The sequence below is a fragment of the Sylvia atricapilla genome, chromosome 2, assembly GCF_009819655.1.
Source record: "Sylvia atricapilla isolate bSylAtr1 chromosome 2, bSylAtr1.pri, whole genome shotgun sequence".
NCBI classification, from domain to species: Eukaryota; Metazoa; Chordata; class Aves; order Passeriformes; family Sylviidae; genus Sylvia; species Sylvia atricapilla.
The window spans coordinates 46740415-46766495 of NC_089141.1; the positions used below are offsets into that span (position 1 = coordinate 46740415).

The window sequence follows — 26081 nt, forward strand, 5'->3', positions numbered from 1 at the left end:
ATGAGATCAGCACGTCTGCAAACAGTATCAATACAAGGAACCTGATTTGCTTTACCTTTCTCTTTGGGTTTGCTCACGTTGTGTCAAGCAATCTGCAAAGGCTGCTGGCCCTCTTCTATCAGTGAGCAGGGTTTCAAGTGGCTTTTTGTCCACTCCCCATGAAGAGTGGCTGACTGACCCAGGTGTGCAAGTGGTAAGTGTGGAGCAGTGGCAGACAGGCAAGGTAACCTCGGCTGACTAAAGGCGGTCTGGGAGAGGCAGGCAGGGAGCAGGGATGGCACCGGGGCCGCTGCAGCATTTTCCTCGCCAAGCTTCACGTGTGAACCAGCTGATTTTTGTTGACATGTGAGCCCTGAAGACAATTCCATCGTTCCTAGAGCTGATACATTCTTAAATCAGGGTCAGTACTTACACAGTGCTTTTATCCACAAAATGGGTATCATCATGAAAATTTGTACACTTTTTGTGCAATTAGCAGATGTATGGCAAAGTACTCAAGCAAACAGATTTTCATAGCAAAAGCATATACCCACACTGTTCAGCTCAGAAAGATAGCAAAGATACATCAGTATGGACTTTTCCTCTGATGACCAGTATACCGTGAACATTTTTTAAAGTGAATATGTGTATAGAATGTAACCATTTTATGGTAAGATTAATAGATTTACTCTTATGAAATACGATTCCTTCAGCATCTTATTCCTTATGCATAAGTACATAACTTCTTTAAGTGCCTCTGTGAAGCTCTCAATGTGCAGTTTCAGACAGATGGAACTGTGTTCAGCTTCAACAGCAAAAAGGAGTTCAAAAAATGTTCTTTCAGGACTATACTATTTCTGAAATCGCTGACCTACTGAGATGCTTGCTTTGCTGAGAACACAACATGCCGTGTGACATCCACTTATCTCTTCAACTTTCTGGAAACATGGCATCAAATATTCAGTCCCCTCCAAAATCTCCAGATCATTTATGTATTGTACACTCAAGCCTACCACTGAGATAAGAGTTATCAGCTACTTCTAATAAACCCAAAATGCTGCTGTCCATTTTCACAGACACTGCTCTAAAGGTGTTAGTACTCCATCTGCCTCAGTCCAGTCTAGAGGTGGGTAAGCTTCTGATGCTGACACCACTGTTAAGACTTCTACACCTGAACAGGCAGAATCCAACCAGGCCTAAGGTTGGATTCAAAACAAAATTTTTATTTCAAAAATATTTCAGACAAAATACCTGAGATGCCCTTTCTTCCTATTTTATCCGGCCCAGAAGATTCAACAGGATATACTTTCTCCCAGCCAGGACTCCTTCAGACAGTCCTCAATGCTCCATGTCAAACTGGAGATTCCTAGAGCTAGGTATAGTACTGGGACAGAGCTACTATCTCATATCTACATGTTTTCTGAAGATACACAACAATAAACATCACCTGACCCATACTCTGATCCTTTATACAGGATTGCGACACAGACTAAAATACCATCTGCTTCTGGTTATGAAGATGACACCTTAATGCCAACACAGTCCCTGATATTAGAAATCCTAGCACAGTCTTATTTCCAGAAACCAAGAAAATAATGTGAATTTCTGGGCTGCTGATATCCAAAGAAACAGGATGCAGCACACACCACTCTATCTATTAACTACCCAGGGCCTATTGTGGATGTAGACTGCGTACAAGCAGTTACAGAACTGCTGCAGGAAACAACCATTTGCTCACAGCTTCAAAAGGGGAACTTGCACAGTTTAACGGGACACTCTTACCCTTTTGCTGAATACAGCCAAGGGAACATGGGTGTCACTGAGTAGTGTCTGTCTCATCCCTTACAATGCAATGGAGTGTTCTGCATTCATTCGAGGGGTTATCCACATACTCAGGAACTTTATAAACCTGCTAACTTCCCCTGGAGATATAGTGCTCAAGGAAGAGCACAAGTCCTACAAGTTATCAGCATTTACCGCTCACTAGGGAGGGCAAAGAACATATCCTGGAAGAGCAGAAGCAGCCTCAAAAGACTCTTATCCTTTCTCCATTTCTCTCCTTTCTGTCCTCTTTTCCTTCTCTCCTTTTCTCCACACTCCTGTGCAAAGATAAGCTGAAAAATGCATTCTGGCAGACGTACCTGCTCACCAAACAGTCATCAGTAGCATTATTTAATGGGAAACTAATTTTATAGCCAGAGCCCCCTCCCCCCACTTCCAAGACGGTTTTCCAGTATGTACTGCACTGCACTGCGTGCTGCATTGGTCAGACATCTACCATTACATGCAGCCATAGCAATTTATTACTAGCTCAGGAAGGAGGATCACCTCTTAATCGGTTGTTCAGAGAAAAGAACTTGTTTTAGTATTCTTATGAAGACCATCTCCAGCTTCTATCATAATAATCCTGTTTCTTCTACCATCTTCTTTCCCAGTGATGTCATCTCCTTATTTAATGGTTCTATTCCAAGATTTCTGAGACTCAGAAGAAGAAACTGAGGCAACCTAGGATGTAAGAAATCACATACTTTACATTGACTAAGCCTGTGATACCAAAAAGCATTCAAGGGAATGCCCACTTCTCTTGCCTTTTCCAACAGCATATGCTTCTACTGTAAAACAGGGCTCTGTGAGCACATCATTGCACAGGGACAACTTCTACCCCAAGGCACCCAGTGTTACCAAAATCTTAGTAATAACATTTTCATTAACACACACAAACTTGTAGTCTAAATCTATTTAGCTCAGTACTTTCTTAACTAGAGGCCATTTGGCTTTCTATTCAGTTCTCATTCACCTTTACATCTTTTCCCCAAGTTTTAGAGGACTGTAAGTCTCTTGCATTACTTTTAAATCTCATTTCTTCATAATTTACCATATTTCCACAAACTTCCATTTTGCTGAAACAAATGAAGACCCTTGTGGAATATGCCCCAAATTTCCCAGAGGGCATGCTGCCACAATGGAAAGATACATTTTTTTTCAAAGTCAAAACTCAAGTCAGTTTGGACAGAAGGTCAATGTGGTGACCTCAAAGTTTTGTCAGACACAGCATTAGACAAGTTTGCATTAAACTAATGGCAGCACAGAGAGTTTAAAGAATCTGAAGTTGAATTTAATGAAAATTTGATGGTTTCCAGGAGGGATAAGTGTGGGGCTGGGAAGGCAGATTCAATTCAGATGCTTATATGCATGATGTGCATGAAATTCATTGGGTAGGCTGAGATGTTTTGACCAGACAGGCATCTGATTAGTCTCCTTCGTGTAAATTTAACTTAACCTTGTTCTGAAGTATTGATGCAAATCAAAATAAATAGCCACCCCTTTGGAAAGAAATACTGAAGCAATAAAACTTTGAAGAGCCTCTTTGAAGCTCTGGATTTTGATTGTTTGAACTTTTATATGATTGAATAGTGACAACTTTTATAACAACAGGAATTCTTAATACTATGTTATTTCTTCTATTTCTGTGATAACAGATCACACAACTGTTCTTGGGGTTTCCAAATATAAGCAAGTGTCTACTTATAGTATTAAATCGATGTATGGGATATGCATATTCACATCCACTTACAGTCTCTATTTCCAGTAACCCACAACAGTGTGTTAATAACAAACATTTTTCATTCAATCCTACAACATTTCTGCACGTATGTATTACTATGCTAAACACAGCACTTACGTTTCGATGTATTATTGTTGATTTACAATTAAAATTATTTTTATTTTCACTTCTAGCTCCTTAAAAACCTTAACATAAATACTTTTGGTATCCCTCCTGCACACCCACTCTTGCTGATTTGTGGATCACCTAAAAATATTTTAATATTTTAAAAATCATCCTTTTCTGTCATCTAATAACTACACTCAGATGTGTAGACATAGACATATTAGGTAGAGGTTTTTGTATCTGACCTAGCAATAACATCAATTTCTAACCATACTAACACAAGAGGAACTAAAGAAGTAATTTTACTTCAGTGTATATGACTTGTAATAAAGTTTTATGGATAGAAAAGAGCCACAAAAATCATCCAGGAATGTTAAAAAATAATGAGAACCCTAAAAAGCTCAATCTGTTTAGCTTTTTCTTAAAACAAACAAACAACAACAAAAAAAATTGAGAAGTAACTTGATTATAGGGTAAAAGCACCTTCCTGGGGAGAAAATAGTGAGTCCTAAAGAGCTCTTTAATCCGTCAGACAAGGCATAACAAGAATCAATGACTGGAAGCTGAAGGCAAACAAATGCAAATTAAATAAGGTAGAAATTTTTTAGCAGCAGGCATGATTACTACTTGTATTATCCTAGTACCTGGAAGCCAAATCATGGATGGAGGGTCTGTTAGGTGCTGGTAAAAAATCCCCAACCCCAAACCAAGACACCTGAAACAAGAAAAAAACATTGATTCCTGCCAAAAGGTTACAAAAAGCTGAAGATGAAGTAACATAATAAATCAGTGCTAATAATACCTGATATGACAGGCAGCAGTTTCAGGCCGTGGTTTCACGATACAAAGTGTTGAGCTGAGATACAGACTTAAGGTGATTCTGCTTATCAAGATTGTTTTGTCCTATTCCCACCATTTCTCTACAGCTATGAAATGTTGAAGACTGATCCTTATTTTAAAACAAAATCGGTACTAAAATCTGGGTTTTCATTTTTATTTTGCAACAAAATGCCAGTGAATACTTTTGCAAGTATTTTGTTTTTTATGAATTTCAGTGAATGGTTTGACCAAATTTTCCCTAACAGCATTCCCACCAGTCCTTTTTACAGGAACTTGCTGCATTACTTGTGAGAAAAGACTGCATATCCCAGAGAAAAAACTGCAAAAGCAAAGCCTGAGATTGTTTTGTTTTCATCATAGCAAATCACTAGGCTTGGTGACCAAATCTCAAGCACCACACATAAAGCAGACATTAAGAAAAACTGAAACTCAGACCATGGTCTGGCAAGGTTTCTCTGAAAAAAAGTAAATATGCTACCAAATTCTAACATAAAAGATAACAATATGAGCTTGTGTTCCCAACACAGTTGCTCTGGCACTGGAGCCTACACACCCACCCTTGGCAGCTTACAAACACAGTAGGTCACTGCAACTTGACCGGGAAGAAGATTAAAGGTGTAAGCCAAGAGCAGCATTTTCTATTATTAAAGTTTTTACCATCTATTTGTGAGATCAAGGATCAGAAAGATAACCCCTGAAATTCATTGTGGAGAGAACAGGGAGCCTCTCTTATTTTTCAACAAGAAAACATAGGAGAAAAACCCACCTTTGATTTCTGTTTCTTGATTTAAATTGTTAGCAGACTACAGCAACACCCCCAATGTCTATTGCACTGAGAAGCTCTGGAGGAGCTAATTTTTGGGGGTGGGAATGCTGAAGAGAAAACAAAAGCTAAAGAGCTCGGGTCAACACTCCACAAATAGTCTTTGAGACTTGGAAGCAAATAGGATATATCCATGGTGCAAAGCAGCCATCCTTCTTCCTTCCCTTCCTTCCTGGAGGTGGCCAGCCTCCTCCCATCAGCTGATGTTCTGCGTTTCCCTGAGGTGGATATTCACATTCACATGCTAGAAGGGAATCAGTTACAACCAGGTCTAAAAGCTTCAATTTTTCTCTTGTTCCTTGTTAAAAATACTTCAAGCTATAGCTACAATAAGTGACATCAAAAGAACACCGCTTCATAGCAAGGTTTAAACACTTCAGAACCTTACTCTGAGGCCTTGTGCACAGTGCTGAATTTTTCCACGGGACTGCAGCTGCTCCGTGTGTGCAGGACACAGCTCAGGAAGTGAATCAGGGCTGTGCATCAAATTGGATTATTTATTGGTTGGTGTATGTGTTGTCTTTAGGAGTTAAGCCAAGAACAAGGCAGAGAACTACAGGAAGACAGCAATGGGCATGTGGTTAAGGCAGTTGAATGCCACACAGAACACTCAGTTCTGCCTCTGCCTTCACCAGCAGCTCCCGTGAGCAAGGAGCGAGTCAGACCTCACACCCTGGCAGATGGCCAACCAACCTTGTCTTCCTCGTTTTCTGGGAGTCCAACCAGAAACACCTTGGACCTTTCACACAGAAATGCAAAGCAGATGATGATAATGGAAGGTTTGGGTACTGAGGGAAAAATGGAGCCGGAGGCACAAGGTTAAAAGGCAGGAGAATCCATTTAATATCATTGACTTTACTACTGACTAAACAAGTGGCTCACTTTTCTCCTTGGTCTAACAGGACAATGGCACTTTTCATATTCTGGGAATATGCAAAAAATATGCAAAAATTCATCCAATACTGTGAAGCTCCTGAATATCATTGTAATAAGCCTACAAAAAAAAAAAAAAAGTTTTCCTGATTCTCTATATGAAAAGGAAGTTTGGGATCTTTTAATCTCTTAATTATCATATACTGCTACATACTTGCTAAAAAATATATATACAATATCAATACATGTATAGAGAACATGTCTGTTTTTCCTCTCACACTCTATTTGTGATCACACTTTATATGTGATTTTTCAAAAGTCCTTTCCATAGCGTCTCTCAGGGCTTTAACTTTAGTATTCACTGAAACTGCAACATGGAATAGGACAGGGGACAGCACTCATTGTCCAAAAAAGATATTCACTGGCTTACAAAAAATAAAAATATCTTCACACTCAGTTGCATTTTGTGTAACCACAGCCATAGGAATAGAAAAGCAACAGGAGAGCTAGTAAAAGGTAGTGTCTTTTCCTACTTATTTTATTACATCAGAGTATCATCACATTGAAAGCTTTCAGTAACACTGGGCTACCAAGTTTGCAAAATAAAATATTATACTTTGTGTCAAGCAAGAAATAAACAGATCTACCTCCATCTTTAAAAATAACCTGAACCGTTTCAACAATTACTCTGACTTAAAAATCCGAGTTAAGAGAAATACCACAACAATTGCAAACACAGGTGATGATCTCCTCCATCTTAGGTAGAAAGCCACTAAACCTAACACAATAATCCGAGCAATCATTAGGTTTAGGCACACAACAGAACAGAAATATTTTAACAGTGTCTGACAACATCCCAAGCATCCAGTGTCTGGACACTACTTGAAGTGGATGTGCATGAGACTCGAAGACAACACCATTTTAAAGGATGATTTTCATCATTTAAGAAGCAAATACAAGGAGAAGGAAATAGAAATTTAGGTTCAGGCCTACAATCAGATCTTCAGAGTGAGAACTTGCAGAATCCCATGAACTTCATCAGGCCTCCAGGTTATTGAGGTCCATTTGAACAAATCCTGTTGCAGAAGTAGGACCTAAATATGTAAAGAGAAAAAGATTGAAATCAGGTAACACAGCACACAGATCTAATTAAAAAGACACCAAACTAATCACAGAAAAATCATCTGAGTGCCTAGACCATGACAAGATCTCTATTTTTACCCTAAAATGCTGCAGCTACAGCAATGGCAACAGTGGTATCTTACACCAAGAGATTTATAGAGCATTAATTGATCACAGCACATTCCCCTTCAGGCAAACACAAGTCCCTGCAGTGTGTTTGCTCACCTCCTGTGTGCTGATGCTTTTTTTTTGTTGTTGTATGTAATTTGTTTTATTATTTTTAATAAAAGAAAGTGGTCTAAAATCAATAAAGGTGATGTATTTATCTTCATCAGCTCTCCATGTAGATTTTCAGCCTCTTATAACATGACGGCCAAAACTCAAATGAGATAATCTCCCCATATTTTTAAACACTGCAAAACTGACAGAATGTAAATAATACTTCTATAATAAGTGTCATTATTATGCCTATCTGAAGGTTGTGAGGAGTTCTAGCTTGGCAGTGTGTCTTCCTGAGGTTTCAGTGAAACCCTGTGGTAGCACCTAGCGTCACCCAACTGCTAATGAGAAAAGAAACTGTAGCAAAAAAATGCCTACTTCATAGTGAGGTTTGCCCACTGAAAGATAGACTTTAACACAACAGGAGTGTGTGACAGAAGCAGTGAAGACACCACAGGAATATCAAGTTTATGGTGGCACGTGGAATCACAGACTACACCGTGGAGAGCTGTGTCATCCAAACTTCCACACCAGCACTTACCATCCAGCCCTGGAAGGGCTCCATGCTTCCTCTCTACCTAAGGCAATCTCTCAGCTTGGGAGGCCATGATGGCCAATTCACCACGCCTGTAAATGTCAGCACTGCACCTTGTACCTTCACTAGCATGAGCTCTTTGAGACAGCCAGATTAAAGACAGAATGAATCGTCCAGGAGTACATCATCATCTTTCCTGTTACGAGAGCAGAGTTATGCCTTCAGAGACCAGCATGTAACCAGACAAATCAATATAAATACACCTTCTACCCCAAAAAATGTTCAAGACAATCAACAATCTCTGATTACTTTTGTATCTCCTGTAGGATGGCTTAAGATGCACCAAGATCCTTTACATAAAAAAAAATTAAGAAGTCTGTAAATTAATTCAAGATACATGAGGACACGAAAATGTTAAATTTACTGAGACATTGATTTGCCTATCGCACTCACGGAGAGATAAAGACTCAAACAGCTATTATTTCTAGATAGGAAAAAACAATATTGCAAACAAAGCTTTCCATGCACATGGACATTAAGAAGCCTTTTTTGCCAAGATGACACTGACTTAGACCATCTATATATAAGGAAATTCATAGATATGCAAGGCAGATGAGATTTCCAAAATTTGTGAAGAAAGGAAATGTCTTTGTCTTTTTAGAATTGATGTTAGGTCAGGACAGATACCAAAATCTTTACTCCCATTTTAATATTGAATACCCAGTTATATCCCATATGTAGGTCTGAAACTGGCATGTGGTAAAGAATCTACAACACCGGACTTCAAATATAGTGTCAGATTTTGGTTATTTTATCTCCAGAGAGTTACAGCCTCAAACCTGGGGTGACACTTAGGCACATGGAGACTTGGAGGGAAGACGCAGCTGGCAGGGCTTAGCCTTGTGCAGGCAGAGGTCCCAGTCCCAGGGCCCAGTGTGCCCTTGGGGCATGTTTGCCCAATAAACTTATGATTTCAAAATATTTTAGCAAGCAGATATTAATTTACTGCCATATCTGGCTATCACTGCTCTTTCTTTGGACAACCTGAAAGTATTGATAGTCCATTAATATCAAATTCCTTGCCAGAGTGACATTTCCAAAGAAAGGCAGGTTTTAATTTCTTTTCCTGAAGCTTTATCTTTTTAATCTGGATGCCTAACTACTCCACACCTAAGAATACCTTTCTTCTTGCTCTTGCAAACATACATTAACAGTTGAGATTTCCACACCTGGCAGAAACTCATTGAAAAATAACAACAACAACAGCAAAGCTGTTTGGATTTTTTTCTTCAGGTTATGCCTCCTTGATACTAAAGCTGCCTCATCTCTGGTTTAAGTCAGAAAAGTACAGAAACCATTCCAATTCACACCTCTTTGCTACCATGTCCACACAACTACACACCACTGGAAAGTTAGCCAAGTCCAGATGTATTTCCTCTGTCCTTTCTCAACTTGTGAGTTCTGGTACATGCTGAAGGGGGAAGAAAAAGATGACTGTGGCTGGTATGGGACCTGGCTATAAAATTCTCAAGCAAACTGAAAGCTTCCTCCTCCTGGGAGGAATTCTTATATCATCAGGCAGAATCAAAATAAGGAACAGAATCAATTAATTATTAGTGAAATTCTATGGAGTATTGTTATTAGAGGACTTGACTTCATAATTTAATTGTAAGGAAATTACTGCATCTGTGTTCACAAAATTAAAAGATCAGTGCCTTCCCAGCAAATGCAAAATACATCTTTTCATGCTAGGAACCCCACTGTGACATTACAAATCAAACTCAACAATTAATGTCCAGTCCTTTGTGGCAGGTGGGGAAATATTCTAAGCAACATTATGTGGGAAGCAGTTGTAGGAGTGAAGAATGTCAAATAATAAATAATACAATTATATTTGAGGACAGATCTTTACAGTTTTTCCTATGAATGACTTAACTGTTGGTGACACACACAAAGCTGCACAGCTACATCATCATCCTGCCTATTGATCAACATGTAACTCTAGCATCACCTTACATCCCAAAGATACTCCCAATCCCAAGACTGATATTCATAATTTGCAGATACTTTCAAAGCAACATTTCCAAGATGGCATTTTACTTAATCCTCCCAATCAGCTGAAGTATTCAATCAGGTTAATCATCATCATCATCATGATGTTTTGATTCAGCAGGATTTTGCTCTTTGATTTAGCAACATTTTTTCTCTCTGTTTTTGACAAACACAGCCCAATATCACACACATTCACTCAGAGAACTGCTGCAAAGACCCTTTTCCTAGTCAATCACTTGGAGAACATGTCAGTATCTCCACAGTTGTCCCTGGCTACTTCTGCAGCATCTACCACTGGTCTTCACTTTCAAGGTCCATCCTTACTTATCACCACCACACCTATTGCTCCTTAATCCTTGCCAGGAACCACAGCTGTGGTTTGCTCATGTTTGAAACCAGGCCAATGTTCATAAAACATAAAGCTGAAAAGACCATTAGATCATACTGTCTAATTTGATTATTATGTCATGTTTGGCTAAAACATTTTAAAAAACCTCCACTTCTTACTGATAAAAAAATAAAATTCAGGGATGCTTCTTGTATCTCTTCCCTTGCTATTTCCCACCTGCCATTCAGTGTCAGGAGTCCAGTTTCCAGCTCCTCTCACACCCACATGGCGTATTTTCAAACAAACCTCTTGTGCCTTTTTCTGTTTTACACCTTACACTTTATGGAAACTCCCTTAAATATCTGAAAACATACTGCATTACTGCTGTTCAAAGCTTTCTCTAAAATTCAGCTTACTAACATGCCCCTACAGCCCCTATGAGCAAAATACTTGACAAGTAGTTATATACACATCACCTGTTTTCAAATGTCTAAAGTAAGCAAGAGTGGGATGTAGGAGACAGATCCTACCCTACAGTAAATACAGAGAGGCTCCCTGAGAGAGATTCGGTTGAAGGAACTCCTGAAACACTGCAAAATGTCCTGTGAAGGAGTCTCTAAATATGCTGTGGAAATGGCCTAAGGAAATCAGTCTTTTGATTTAGTTACGTGAGTTGGATCCCTCAAGTACGAATGTTCCCTCTGACTATTAGCATTTCCCTTCTCCTCTGTGTATATTTTCTACTTTCAACTGTATTATATTTACACTGCTAAGATTTAAAATTGCAGACACTTTTCCAGCACGTCTGTGTGATGCAAAGCATCATTGGAACTAGTTATTTTACAATTATACAAAAAACAATCTTGCACTGCTATACAGTATTTTATTAAACAGATCCTGACCATGCAATTATCATTGCATTACACACATATGCCTGGTGGATGATGCACAGCTCTGTGCACTAACTTCAACTCTGGTATTTACTAAATGCCTCAATCCTATAATAAAGACCTGGAATGTGTTCATGGCTGGCACCAGCTTTTTTCTCCCCACTGTGAATGATGGGCAAATCCTCAAGAAAAATCAACATAGCTAAAAAAGCAGAGAAGGGAGAATAGGAATATTAGGAAGAGTTAGGATATCAAGAAGAATTTAGTCACATAAAGGGTGTTTAGACATTGGAATGGGCTGCATAAACAATAATCAAAAGTCATACCAGGCACCACATAAAAAAGAAAATAGAACAGAACAACTGCTACTGGACATGATCTAGTTCTTGCTCCAGATAACAGAAAGTAAGGTCTTTCAAAGCCCAAAGTAAGAGAAAAATGCCTCCTGAAGGAAACAAACAAAAAAATGAGGACACTGTCAGTCACAGATCCAAATCTGATCAGGGAAAATACTGAATTAAATTATTTGATTTCATTACAATAAATGTCATTAGTAGCAAAGAGTTAACCACAAGATGCTGAAAAGGACATATTTGGTCCTGTATTATGGTACAGTCATTAATAATTCAGAAACTGGGACAACTATCATGGCATAAAATTTGCAGTTATTTCAGTTACTCAGAAACAAGGAAAATTATTAATCTAATCAAAATCAGTAAGTGGACCCCAGAAACACTAAATCAAGTTTAAATGATGATAGATAATTAACAAACACGTAATTCGAATAAACTCATAAAAAACCCAGTCTGTTCTTTATGAGGTTTCAAATTAAAGACACAACTGTAAGGAACTTGGTGAAATAAAATGTAATGTATTCGGCACAGGGAGAGTAACAGTTACGTACAAAATCTCCAGATAAATTGTAATGTTAGTCACTAACATTTAGTCTCTTATAGATTTAATTTACTCACAGTCTTACATTCGCTTATTCACAAGCACTGACACTTATCTGTTTAAGGGTCTGGCCAAGATAACTTACATGAAAAACAAAAGACAAGCACCATCAGCTGTGAGGTCCTTGCCCCATTTCAGGAGTTGTTTTAATTACCAATATCAATTAGACAAGTCATAGAATCATAAAATGGTTTGGTTTGGAGGGGACCTTAGAGATCATCTATTTCCAACCCTTCCTGCCATGGTTAAGAACACCTTTCATTGGACCAGGTGCTCAAAGACCCATTCCAACCTGGCCTTGATCACCTCAGGACGGGGCATCCACAACTTCTCTGGGAAGCTTTTCCCAGTACCTCACCACACTCCCAGTAAAGAATTACTTCCTAACATCTAATCTAACTCTATCTCCTTTCAGTTTGAAGCCATTAACCCTTGTCCTATCACTACATGCCAGTGTCAAGTGCAAGCGGGTGGTAGGATTGCATTTGTTTAATGGAAGTCAATCATTAGACCGGTTATCCCATAATGGGAAAACACACCAGTTGCTTTGGCCCCAGGAAGGAACCAGGAGCCACTTCAGCAGTTTAGTTAAAAATCTCCGCTCAACACATCACTACAATAAAAAACAAAACAAAAAACCCAAACCAAACCAAACAAACCAAACCCCCCACCCAAAAAACCCCAAAACCAAACCAAATCAACCACCCCCCCCCCCCAAAAAAAAAAAACCACCCAAAAAAACCAAACAAAAAAGGCAGTTTAAACAATGCAAGACAATTAGAAGAAAACTAGTGAAACAGAATTATAAAAATCAGTGCTGTGACCTTACCAGAAAAAAAAAATCCCATATGAGGTACAGGTCACTCTTTCTCCAAAAGGATACTAAAGATATGGACAAGGTTCAAGTGTGAACAGTAAAAAACATAGAAAATATCCAATGAAGAGGAATTAGAAAGTTTCAAATAGAGACTATTATGCATGGACATGTAAAGTAATTGCTCTAGAGAGACCAGATAAGACATCAGTATGCTTGCTATATTACAACACAAGAAAAAATACAAAGAAACACTGAAAGTGTGGAAAATTCAAAACTGAGCAGAAGAAATGTTTTTTCACATCATATATAATCCATTCATATTGACTATCATGGAAATTCAGTTATTGATCTAAATAAAATGTCCCTATCAATGACAGTATAAATTAAAACAGTTATTACATAGAGAAGTCGGGAAGCAACTCATTGTAGTTAACATCAGCTGAAGCATTAGGTGGTGTTTACTAGTCAAACAGGAAACTGTATTATGGCTTAAGGAAATATGATAACCCCTATGTAAAAATATAAATTAAAAAAAAAGAAATAGCAACTTGATTTCATTATCGAAATTTTATTCACAATCTCACAGTAACTCTTCCTACAGTTTGCATGAAATACTATTAATAGCTCATTAGCAACAGTCGTTGTCTTTAGAAGGTCTTGAAACAATTAAAGTTTGGACACATTGAGCTTTTATGTGAGCAGTAAAGGCAAATACCTGAAAAATTAAAACCAGCATGATTATGAACTTGTTTACTCCATCACTGCAGGTTCCATCTAAAATACATTTTTCTCTCACTTCCAATGACAGCCAGTTTCTTAGAAGCTTATCTGTTTTTCAAAGACCTGATACAGAACAGGGTTCCCTTGATCACTTTTTTAAAGAGTTATTTTAACAAGGATTCTTACCACAGATCTTGCTAACAAGCACCTATGAACTGACTACTTACTATTCATCCACAGACAAGTGAGCTAGAATTAGCTTAAGCACTGAATCCTTAGCACAGGACAACTACTGCTTGGTTATCCTGATTAGATCATCCTGGTTTAATTTGAAATGCCCATTGCCACTGCACATACTAAGACCCACACTGCCCTGTTGTATTAGCAATTACAAAAACACATAAAACATTATAACCTGTATAAAACATATGCAACATTTTAATTTTCTATCAAAGAGCAGAGTCTTAATTTTACTAGGATAGGCATGGTAAAAATGAAAGAGAGCATAAGGATGTGGATTCATATATTTTGGTTGGTTTTTTTCCCCAACATGTCTCGGAAGGTAAAGAGAATATTATATTGTCTGGAGGTGGGGGAGAAGGAGAGGCTGTCAGCACTGTCAATGCAAGGTTGGGCTAAGTCAGGGGCTGGGTCAGGTAAACAGGGCAGAAGTAAAAGGATGAAGCATCACACAGTACAACAGACAGTAAAAGTGAGGACTCATACATCAATAATCAAGAGAGCACAAACAACCTGCACAGGCAGAAAGCTTGCCTGGGAACCTGTTCTGGGATAGAGAAAATACAGCTTGTACTAGGACACAAGAAATGGAGAGATTTAAAGAGCTACATGAACTTTATATGGTGATACTTGAGTGTAGGCTCCGGTTTTGGTAGAGAAGGGAATTTCAATCCATGGGCAGCTGTGGGTCTGAGAAGACCTTACTGCCAGCAATGACAGGAAAACCGTCTGGAATAAAAGCAATGCAACAGGCTGCAAAAAGGCTGTATAAAAATTCTGAACCCAAAAGGCAACATCATCTGTGTTCTGAAAGCAGCACACCATTCACCACCAGAATACTAAGAACATAAAAATTATTCTCCTTGGTTAACTTACTCTGTTTTGCCGTTTTCATGGGCTGTGTATTTGAGTGCAAGAACTGTCACTTGGCAGATTTACCTTTCAGTTGTATAGTTTCCACCTATGATCATTTTAATAACATGTCCCATTAACAAATACTGTCATTTTCTAAAATAAAAGGGACACTTTGCTTTTCTAAAGCTACTATATGCTTGATAGTATGTTCTGAATGTGCATAACTGGCAATATACCTCATTGGACATTTATCTGCAAAGCTGCCCCACACTTTTTTCCTTTTAAGTAGAAGGTGGGCAAGACCAATAAACTAAACTCATGGGAGAAAAGGTGTAAACTTACTTCATTTAGATGTAAAGGAATTTCTAGTTAAGGACACTTCTTTGCTCATTCCAACAGTACCAAAGCTATTTATTTGGTAATAAGAGTTTCTGGACTGAAACAGACATTTCTCAACTTGTTGATGATTAATGTACAGTTTAAGAGAGCCATTACTTTGTGACAGGCACTACAGAAGCCAAACGTCAGATAATATATCAACTTCTGCTCCACTCTAATTTAATGGTTAGAATTCTTTTTCTTACGGTCTTGTTTCAAATATACTCTACAAAGAGTTCAGCAGGATACACAGTAGTTCCTGTAAGTCTTGTAGTGCGAATATCATGTAGGCATTTAAATTCGACGTATGTTAGCATTAGCCAAAGCACGTTTTTGAATGCGAACACGTGCCACCATCCCCTGCCTAACCACGGGAGGAAGAGCTAAGTTTCTGCTATGACTGAACAAAAGAAACCTGACATGAAGCCAGCGCGGAGCGGCCGGGCGGCGGGCAAAGGTCCCTCCAGCCCCGGGCGGCCGCCAGCAGGAGCGGAGAGGAAGGCACGACCCGCCGGGTCCTAACGCCGCCGAGCCCGGCCAGCAGCCTCCCGACCCGGCCGGCTCAAGGCACCGAGGCGATGCCCGGACCATTCCAATGCAGAAATTCCCGGCCGCGCTGCCTCGAGGACAGATCTCACGGGGAACACCGTAAGGCCACCTGGACGTGCTCATGTGCTACACGGTCCGTGTGCCGGTAACGAGCAGAGCTGAACACTGCCACGGGTGACATCGCCTCCCCGAGAGAAAAGCAGCGAAGGATTCCACGGGAAAAGATAGAGGATGGTATCAGCAGCCCGTGGCATCGATGTTCCCTCTATATTTGTAAGAAACCCTGATCTGTTCGTCAAAACTCAGCCCCTGAGCTTTACCTGAGAGCTGCTCATCTTCCATCACACAGCACAGGAACAGAAAAACGCTCTGGAACAGGTGAGAGAAGTGAGAGAGCAGGACTAACACTGCACATGCTGCAGCAGACACAAGCACGATTCCAGGACCTCTCCAGGCAAACAAAGGAAGGCTCTTGACAAGCCAAAAACAAGGAAGAGAGAAGACTGCAAGAAGTCCGGCAAGGCAGCTTTTACACCTGTCGATGTGGAATTCACCTGCATGTCCACTTGCCGGCTTGCTCTTGTTACTGTGGTATACTAAAAGCAAATGCAGCTGTACAAGATTACCATCCTCTGCACCTTCACAACATTCTTTCAAACACATCAGCCTGGCCAGAGCAGTAATTTCTGATGTATTTTCACTTTGCTATCTCCTTCTTCTTGCCTATACATCAACATCACTTGAAGATAAAACGGCAGAATTGTTGTAACTTTATATGTTTTAATAACCATTTTAGTGCGACATCCTTAAGTGACCTGAGATGACTTGGTCTGGGAGTGCTAGAACGGCAAACAGGATTGAGACAGTTGCTTTTATTGCCTTCCAGTGTTTCCTGTGGAATTGTGATCAATTTTGTTAGCAGTTGCACAGTTTTCATTAATGTGCCTGGTCTTGCTGCCAAAGCTCACAAAGGGATGGGACAAGCTCCCCATCTGTTAAAGTAGAGCTAGGTGAGCAGTGACAACCTCCTCAGGAAAACAAGCAGGACAGAAAAAGTTGCACCCAATATACAGCCATGAGTAATGTTGAGTGAAAGTTTCATACTAAAGAGTGGTCTTCCCATAAATGCATCTGTTCACTTTGGCATAAAGTCCTCCACTACATACTGTGCATGACAGAACATGACCATTATTTAAAAGCCAAAATACCTGACTTGTGATATGTTTTATCTATCCTGTCACAGCAATCTTTCTTACTCCTATCAAAACCACAAAACAAAACCACAGAACAAAAAATTCTGAGCCATACACATACTTTCACTATATAAATCAATGCAGGCTAAGAGTTAACGCCACTATATGGCACATGAAAAAAGCCCAAACGTCCTAAAGACTCAAAACAATATCAAAAAAGTTTTAATTCATATACTTTTCAAAGCCTTTCTTCTCACTGCTCTGAGTGCACATCCCTCTCCCTATTACAGATACTAAAGAACCTGCTCCTAGCAGCATTCTGATGTGAAGCTTCTGTAATGTAAGTGATAATTTGTGTGACTTCATCAATAGGTAAATCTGTTTAATCTTTCACATTCTTATTGAACAATGAAAAATCAAATGAGTAAGAAAGCCAAAATTCAAGGACAGCTAAGGTAATCGGGTCCAACTGGGTCAATCTAACACTAATTAGTGTTTTTACAATGTGGAGAGCATTCTATCTGTGCTATCAACTTCCAAAATAAAACAATTTCTGAATCTGCCAAAATACTTTAAAATATGCACAGGTGGCAATGCAAATCAGACACTTTTGTAGCCTCTCATCAAATAGTCCAGAAATGAATACAATGAAACTGTACCACCTTGTTAAAAGACAAAAAAGACAGCTAAAAATTACTATTTCTCAGTTCCAACTTGGGCTCACAAGACAGACGTAGCTTACAAACTCAGCAAATCAACAGTGTGAGAAAGAGCAATCAAAGAGAGTAAAACACAGCTTTTTGAAAGAACATACATTGAGTAATTACTAGCGCACGCGTCCGAAAGTGCACAGAACTTCCCAAGGATTCAAACGGATATGAGCATCTTCCACATTTTTATGTGCAATGGCATCAAGTTTCACTGAGGGCTGCAGTAGCGAGGGCATGCCTTGAGGCTGGCACATTCATTTAACATATGAGTCATTCAGTGTGGAAACAACATAACAGAAATATCCACAAACCAATGAATTGTGAAAGAACTGTAACATCTTCCCCCTCAGGCCTGCACCTACTAAAGTGTCACAAATAAAGTTAATATCACAGAAATGATTCAGCAAAAGAGGAATTAAGCCGTAAATGACAGGCAACTCTTTTACAAGTCAATAACTTGACTGTTTTGATTTGAAACCATACCAGTCAGTACAGTCATCTTAGAAAAGATCAACAAAAAAGACACTCCAGACTTGACTCTTATAACTACTGCAACTACAGGTAAGATAACTCTAAGACATGGAAGTTGCAAACTAGGTTTTTCTTCACTGATATGCTCCTTCAGAATCTGAGGGAATTTAAGAACTTAATCACCACTCCTTTAGACCCCTCTCCCCCCACCCTTCCCCCCTAAAGAGCTGGTTTAAAATATAAATGAGACAAAATAATTAACCAAACACTTGACATGCAATGAACCTGAGTGAAAGATTAGCCTGGCAAGAAAAAGAAAAAAATTATAAGCAGCCTAGCTTCCTCTCCATTAGCTTCTTACTACATTAGCCCACAGAATTACAGCAGTCAAAAAAAATTATAAGTACATCAAAGCGAGTATCTAAATTTACATTCATATATCTAACATGCATATTTGTCCAAGTGCAGTTAAGGGAACCTAGTATGCCCCTAAATTTAAGTTCCTGATTTGTGTTTCGTATCTTGGCACTGGAATGTGCACACAGTGCTTTGAGGGCCAGATTTTTTCTCCCTCCCACCTTGAAAGTAAAAATGAAAAACTGAGTAATACAGAAAGGGATATCAAACAGTCACTCTCAGTCAACTTCCTTGCCAATCTAATTTCAAATAAGGAGATTGCTTACATTAATCTTTTTAGGTCTAACTTAGGCACTTCTATCAGACCTTTGGAGTGTGGCCACAGACCTCTCAGGAGCTCACCTACCAGGCATTCTCTGTCCTTCCTCCCCCAGTATCTTAGTGAGGATGCTCTGTCTCAGTGAATGCTGCCCTGGGTATCTGTTATGATGTACATCTATACTGTGTAATGGAGTCCAGAGCAGCTGGGCTCTGTCAGCTTGGCTGGTGCTCACCCCCACGAGAATACAGCCCTGTTTTCCTGCTCTCACGGTGCGTCCATGGGAAGTATCTGTGTTAGCACAAGGATGTGTCTGAGCTCTTTATCCTTGCCTCTCAGCAGGGCTCAGGCCTGTGACAGGCCCGGTGTTACCACTCAGACAGGAACCACCACCCCTCTGACCAACACAGCCTATCCGATTAACGCCTAATCTGCCCGTGAATCAGCTCCTGAGCCACCGCTGCCTCCTGCAGCCCGGGACAAAATTACCAGTTCCCGAGGTGTGTCTAAACCCTCATTTCACTGCAAGTAGCACACTCTGGAACAGTTATCTCAGCTAAGAAACTGGTTCATCAGAAACATGGGTAGTGTCTGTACTACTCTTTACTACAGAGCACACGCACATCCAGCACCTCAAAATACGCTTACCAAGAAGCTCTAAGAACTACCAGCTGCCATCAGAACAGTTCTACTTCAATATAAACCACCAGTGGGACTCAAAGAAGAAAAAAAAGACACACAAATGCTTTGTTAATTCAAGAAGTCAGTATATACACAGATAAGAATATCGTTGGTTTTGGTGAAAACAAGAATTTTTGCTTAGGAAATTGCTGGCCTAAGTAATTTCAAATACTTAAATTTAAAGGAAACATTTCTACTACACTGCAGTTACAGTAAAACTTTCACTGGTGATTTTACTTGCACTTTCTAATTGTGTACATTATTTAAATGGTGTGAAACTTCCAACAAAGTAGTACCAGTACAATAAATAAGCATGCTGTCAAATTTTTTTAACCAATACGAGGATTAAAAGTTTCCAGGTATGATTAGTTCATCAATAATTACATGTTTTGTATCTCCTGCAAAGCTGGATGCAATGCCTGTTAGAATATTCTCATGTGTAGTGATGAAATATGTCATGAGAGATTATACTCTAAGTGAAAAAAGCCCCCTTTTTAAAATGACAGCTCAAAAATATTCAGTTCTAAATATTCAGAGAAACAGGCTCACAAACAGTGAGCCATAAATGGCCACTAACTCCCTCTCTAAAATAACTTACTTTTCTAAAAAGATGCTTTTCCTATTTTTATATGCAAGAAGTCAATGCTAAGTAAAGTTGTTGTACAATGCTTCAGAATTTAAAATACTTCATGATAAAGAGCAATCCTCCTACTTTTCACATTTTAGAAGGAAATTTCATCAGACAAATCCTCAGAGAGACACAAACACATTTTACTGAGAACTATCACGTAGTGTTTAATAAATTACATGCAAATTCTTACCAGAATGCCACTGCTTTTGAAGATGCCATATCCATTGTTATCCTTCAGATATCTATTCTTATTCATCATTAGTACCCTGCTTCCTTTGCACTCAAGTTTCGGAACGGATTTCTGACAAGCAACCCACACCTACCAAAATGGTTTCTAGAAAGCAAATTATATAGCTGTAAGACATGGAAAACAAACTAGCAATTTGCAAACCACTGCAAGTGCAATGCAAACACAGCAGATAGAAAATTCAGGCTGAAATGTTCATCCTATTTTACTGGACACTAATATAACCACAACTGTAACATTATACTTTTAAATCACTGGTTCACCTATAGAAAAATTGCAAGAGCAAAATTCCTTTTTATCACATGGAATCTCATATACTTCATCTCACTTGGGGGTCATTTACTCAATGATTTTTATAAAAGAACAGGATAAAGGAACACTATTCTAAACTATACTTGAGGTCTTCTAAGGACTTATGAAAACTGAAGTTCCATTTATGTTGGATAGAGCAAATACACAGAACAGTAAAAAGTCCCTGACCACATTAAAAAAAACAAGTCTCAACAGGTAAGAGAGCACAGGGGAAAAGTCCACACACAGCACAAACAGCAGGACTGCAGTAAATATAACAGTAGCCCTACTTTGCAGGTGGCTTTTGCTTGCAAACAGCATAGAAGGAGGTACAGGGTAAGGAGGGCACATTGGGTGGGAGGAAGCATATGTAGTATGCAGGAACAAAGCAGAAGTGAAGAGGCAGAATGGACAGCAAGAGGTGGAAGAAACAGTCAGCAAGCACAGAACAGAGATCAGCTAATTAAACTTGGGAATGTTCACTGAATGGTCAAAGGTCCCTGGGCTTTTGGCTCTTTCTGTTCCCGCGAGTTAGTCTCTGGCAAGGTCCTTTCTTTACTGCTCCCAGGCATAGAGCAGTATACTTGGACTTATTTTATACTTATTTTCAGTTCTTTTCCTCTTCACAATCCCCTCCCCCCATTTTAAGATGGGATCAAAGACGTCTCCCTCACTTGTAGCTTTTAAACAGAGACAATGTGAATCTACCCAGCAATATTTGTATACAACAAGCACATGCAGGTCAGCCCTATTTGCAAGTGATCCAAGTTCTGACACTGTGACTTCAGCCTTCCTAATTCTTTCTTAGATAACACATAGTGGATAGCAGAAAAGTGAGGCAAGACCCTGATCTATAAAACAGTAGTTGAAAGTTGATAAGAGTACGTAAAACATTATACCCAATGCTGAATAACAGAGTTGTTAGGACTTGGGAGGGCAACAGCTGCTCTATAGGCTCTGGTGCACAGAGCCAGAAGGAAATATTCTAACCTTCACAGTAAACTGTACTTGTTCTAGTGTCAACTGAATAGATTAGGCTTATATTAGAATAGAAGATGCATTTTCATTGTCAAAACACTCACTGTTTAAATCCTTTAGCATAATTAGAGATAAGTCAGTATAAGAGCAAGTCTGCCTACAAAGGTAAATCAAACCCGTGAAACTGAAGGGCTGTAATTTTTTATGGGGCTGTATGGATAAGGGCAAATAAACTAGACTGAAGTCACTTTCATCCGGTGCAATATCTCCAACAGGAATGGTTTATACAGGCATAGAAACTGTAATATAATTAAAAACAATTTCTGGAACTGGGCCAGTGCTCCTAGGTTGTTTCCTTCTATGTGGAAATAAGCTACCAATAGATACAGTTTTATACTGATACAGCTCTATTCACACCGGGAAAAGGTGGCTGATACTTTAATTATGCCGGTACAGATAAAGTAGAGAAACGTCTGATAGAAAACTGACTGTCATAGATATAGTTCTTTTACCTACTGGAAGATAGCAACAATGTTCCTAGTGCAGGAAACACTTTAGAGTACTAATTCTTAACTTAAAAAATAATCCCTCCTGTGTCATTCCCAGAACATCATCAACCTTTGAAATGCTAATGGAATTACTAGAGACAAACCAGACTTTGAATTTCTGCCAGATTCTGTCAGGAGTTCATCTGACAAAAGTTTTCTCTGTGCCACTCAGGTGTCACTATTCTCTTCATACCTCCTTTTCTGTTAAAATGAACTATTTTTTTTTTTAGCAACAATGCTGTGGTAAGTTTGAATCTTTGCAAAAACACTGGCAAAAGTAAAGTGCGTGTATTGGCTTGAAAAATACACATAAAAGCAATTATTACTCCTCTGCCAGACTACAGCTCTGGAAATTACCTGCAACTTGCCAATGACAATAACAGGCAAGTAGTTATCCAGCAAAATTCCTTTAGTTCAGCTGCACAATAGCACTTCCACACTACCTGTACTTTACTTGGTTGTTTGAAACAGCATCTGCCAATTTCAGCTGTACTGTTAAAAAAAAAAAACACAACAAAACGTTTTTGTTTCTAAAGGAACAAAGTTTAGTCATTTATCCAAGTATTCTTTAAAGGAGAAAACAAAACAAACAAACAAAACACACACACAAAAAAAAGTTTTAACCACTGTGTTGTCCCTGGGACAGTATGAATGCTAACTCCGAGACAACAACGTTGAGACAACAGAATCCCCTGATAAAACAAGAATGCATTTTCTTCTTTACTTGTGACTTCTTTACAACAGCTTCCAAAACAGACTCAAGAGAAATGCATTGTTTTTGTCTCCCTGTCTCTGCCTCCCCCTAAAATAAGACCTCTGCTCTCAGGAATCTTTGGATAAAGTGAAATATCTACAATTGCAGCTTACTTATCAAAGGTGAACTATATGTGCCTCACTAAGAATAAGAACTGCAGTGACCATAATCTAGCACATGTACTGGTAGGTATATTAGTTATTGAAAAAAAGGTAAAATATTTACTTTTAATAGGATAAATATTCTCATCTCAGGGATTGATCTGTGAAGAAAAGTGAGGTGCTTAAAAGTAGGTTTTTTTTGTTTGCTAGTTGATAAACCACAGTAAGAAGAAAAAACCTGAAAATAAAACTTAACACTACAATTCTTGTATAGCATAAATAAATGGGAAGGGCATACTTATATAGAAAATCTTGTTAAACAAACATTATAGCTCTATTTAGAAAAATTCTTTCATTGCAAATAGTTAACAGAGCATTTTAAAGACTACCAGCAAATGTAGTCCATCATATACAGAAATTATAATTTCTCAATACTCTGAAATTCTCTAAAAATTAATCTAAAATACTTTTAACTTACAGAAAGCATCTTAAAGGATGCAATAATTAAATCTACTCCTTAAAAATCAACTTCACTGCTCTTTTTGATGGTATTCCATAACATACACAATTACAATTCCACAGCATGATAATGAAGTTAATCTTCAAAGCACTACATAGGCTTCATCACTTCTTCTTGGTGAGCATGTCAGGGATGAGATATCCTCTCTTGGAAGACCCTGAAACTCCCATAGCTGTACTGCAGATAAGGCAACAGACTCTCCTCCTTCAAAAATATAAATCAATCAGCTCAATATGACAACAATAAAAGAGTGGGGCCCAAGAGGAGAGCATTTAAGCTGGATGATCATGACCAGGACAACAAATTCCTGGGCCTGCTCTCAAAAAAATGTCATGATGCTGGGACCCAGAATCAATATAGTACATTGGGTGGTATCCAGTCCTGCCACTGTTGCTAAGCCCTAAGGTAAGCTACACATCAGCTCTCACATGAGCCCTCTCTTAGACAGTCTTGGAACTCAAGTCCCAAGAACAAGCTAAGATACGTCCTTCTGAGAGGGCAGGAAGCTAACTGTGTTCCAAAGAACAGGGGAACAAAAGTATTCCATAAAACTAATACATCAATGGGTTACCCAAAGACAGAGAGAGATACACAGCTTATGTATTGCTCAGATAACTTCTATTTTGAAGTGCTAACAGCACAAACTTACCTACAGTGGTATGAACTGTCTCTTAAAATACTTCTCTAAGATTGAATGTGCTGGCTGCTACAATTTTTTTTTTTTTTTTATTATGAAGAACCTTTAGTAACTGTTGCTCAGATTTTCTGCAACTTCAAGAATCCAAGAGGCACAGGAATTTGCCCCTAGTTGTTTAGTATATTCTGTGGAAAGAATCAGAGATTACTCATTTCTATAGGGCAAAAAAGCCCCAAACCTTGTATTCTTCACTGCTTGAGAACATGCAACTTACTACAAGCATGTGATACTCCTTCTACTTACTTAAATGAATCAGGAAGCTACTATAAAACCACTTGTATTTTAATAGGGTTTTTTAACCAATTGCTTGGCAGGAATAGTTGCTCACTTTCTTAAAGCAGATGATCTATTTCAGATGCAGCTGTTTCTCTCACATTCTATATTGCCTACAGAACTGAACATAGAAAATCCTGAATAGACTTCATTGATGTTAACAGCCCAATGAAGTTAAATATCTTAAAAGGTAATACATGTATTTCTTTGATTTGTTGTAATCTTTTATCTTAAAATACTCTCAATTTTTATTCTTGATTTTGATCTCAAAATACTGATCATTTTATATTATCTTCCTGGTTTTGAAGGTGGCAAGGAAGTAAGTCTGTAGTGGAAATTGGGTAAGTCTTAAAAATAAATACCCAAATCGGTAATGTTTTCTCTTTGAAACACTATGGCAAAAGAAAAACTTTTTGTTTATTTAACAAGGAAAACTTACTGCTTTTTTTCTAACAATTACAGAACTATTTTCCACTTTTTCCTCCTCATCCCCCCCTAAAAAAGCAGAGCAAAAGAGGACCCTGGATGATGAACTAGGACAAGCTACTGAAGATGCCCAGAACAGCTCCTGCTGCCACTGCTCACCATTGCTCTCCAAGTTTCCTGCCTCCAGTACTGAGGCAGCAGCACCTACTACACCACTGTACTTTGCAAGAGCAGAAAAAAAGTACAGCAGCACCAGTTCTGGGTGACTTTAAGGCTCTCTGTTACAAACTACACTGAGCTGTCACAACACAAACTGAGTTACCCTGTCCTTGGAGAAAGTGGGGACTAGCTGAAGCAGGAAACAAACCAAGTTAATCCCATGATTTGAACAGAGTCCCTACCACTTACTCTAATATGGAAGCTGTTAGTTCTAAATTACACATTCATTACCAAAAGACATCTCTGTCTTTGCAAAATGGAAACCACAGTCGTTGGACCAATTACACACATGTTGGAAAATGTGATTAGAACTAGATATTCGTGTTTTGTGTCAGTATAGAAGTCCTCTTTAGAAACAGTACTGCTGAAATGTTAGATAATTATATAAGGCTCAAACTGTAACTAAGAAATCCTCTCACAAATATAGACATGTCTATTTTAAATTAAATGTTAAGTGGGAAATATTTATAGTTTAAGTTGCACACTTTGCTACTTAATTATCATAATTTTAAAAAGAAGACACCTTTAATTTCCTCCTCCAAAGAAGTTATTTACCTGATTTGTAGCTTGGGAGTCCCCAGTAGTCAGTTCTGAGATTCTCATCCCACTGAATGTCAAGGACCTAGCATTTCAAGGATGAGATTTCAACATCAGTTATTGACAACTTCACTTTGCTTCACCAAAGATAAACCAACCTTCATTCCCACTCAGGTCAGCTCATTGATTTCACAGAAAACACATTTAGAAAGCAGAGCTGAATGCTTTCAGAAATTCCACCCATGAGATAAAAAAGGGGAAAAAAAAACCAACCAGCAAAAAGG

At 38.7% G+C, this 26081-nt stretch overlaps 1 long non-coding RNA gene across 1 annotated transcript; it reads right to left on the minus strand.

The window, feature by feature from the left end:
* Positions 1-6131: 6131 nt before the first annotated feature.
* On the minus strand, positions 6132-26059 carry LOC136357668 (uncharacterized). Its single transcript, XR_010742930.1, has 3 exons — positions 25816-26059; positions 20397-20540; positions 6132-7279 (listed from the first exon to the last, which is right to left on the minus strand). It is a non-coding gene; the product is annotated as an uncharacterized lncRNA (long non-coding RNA).
* Positions 26060-26081: the final 22 nt, after the last annotated feature.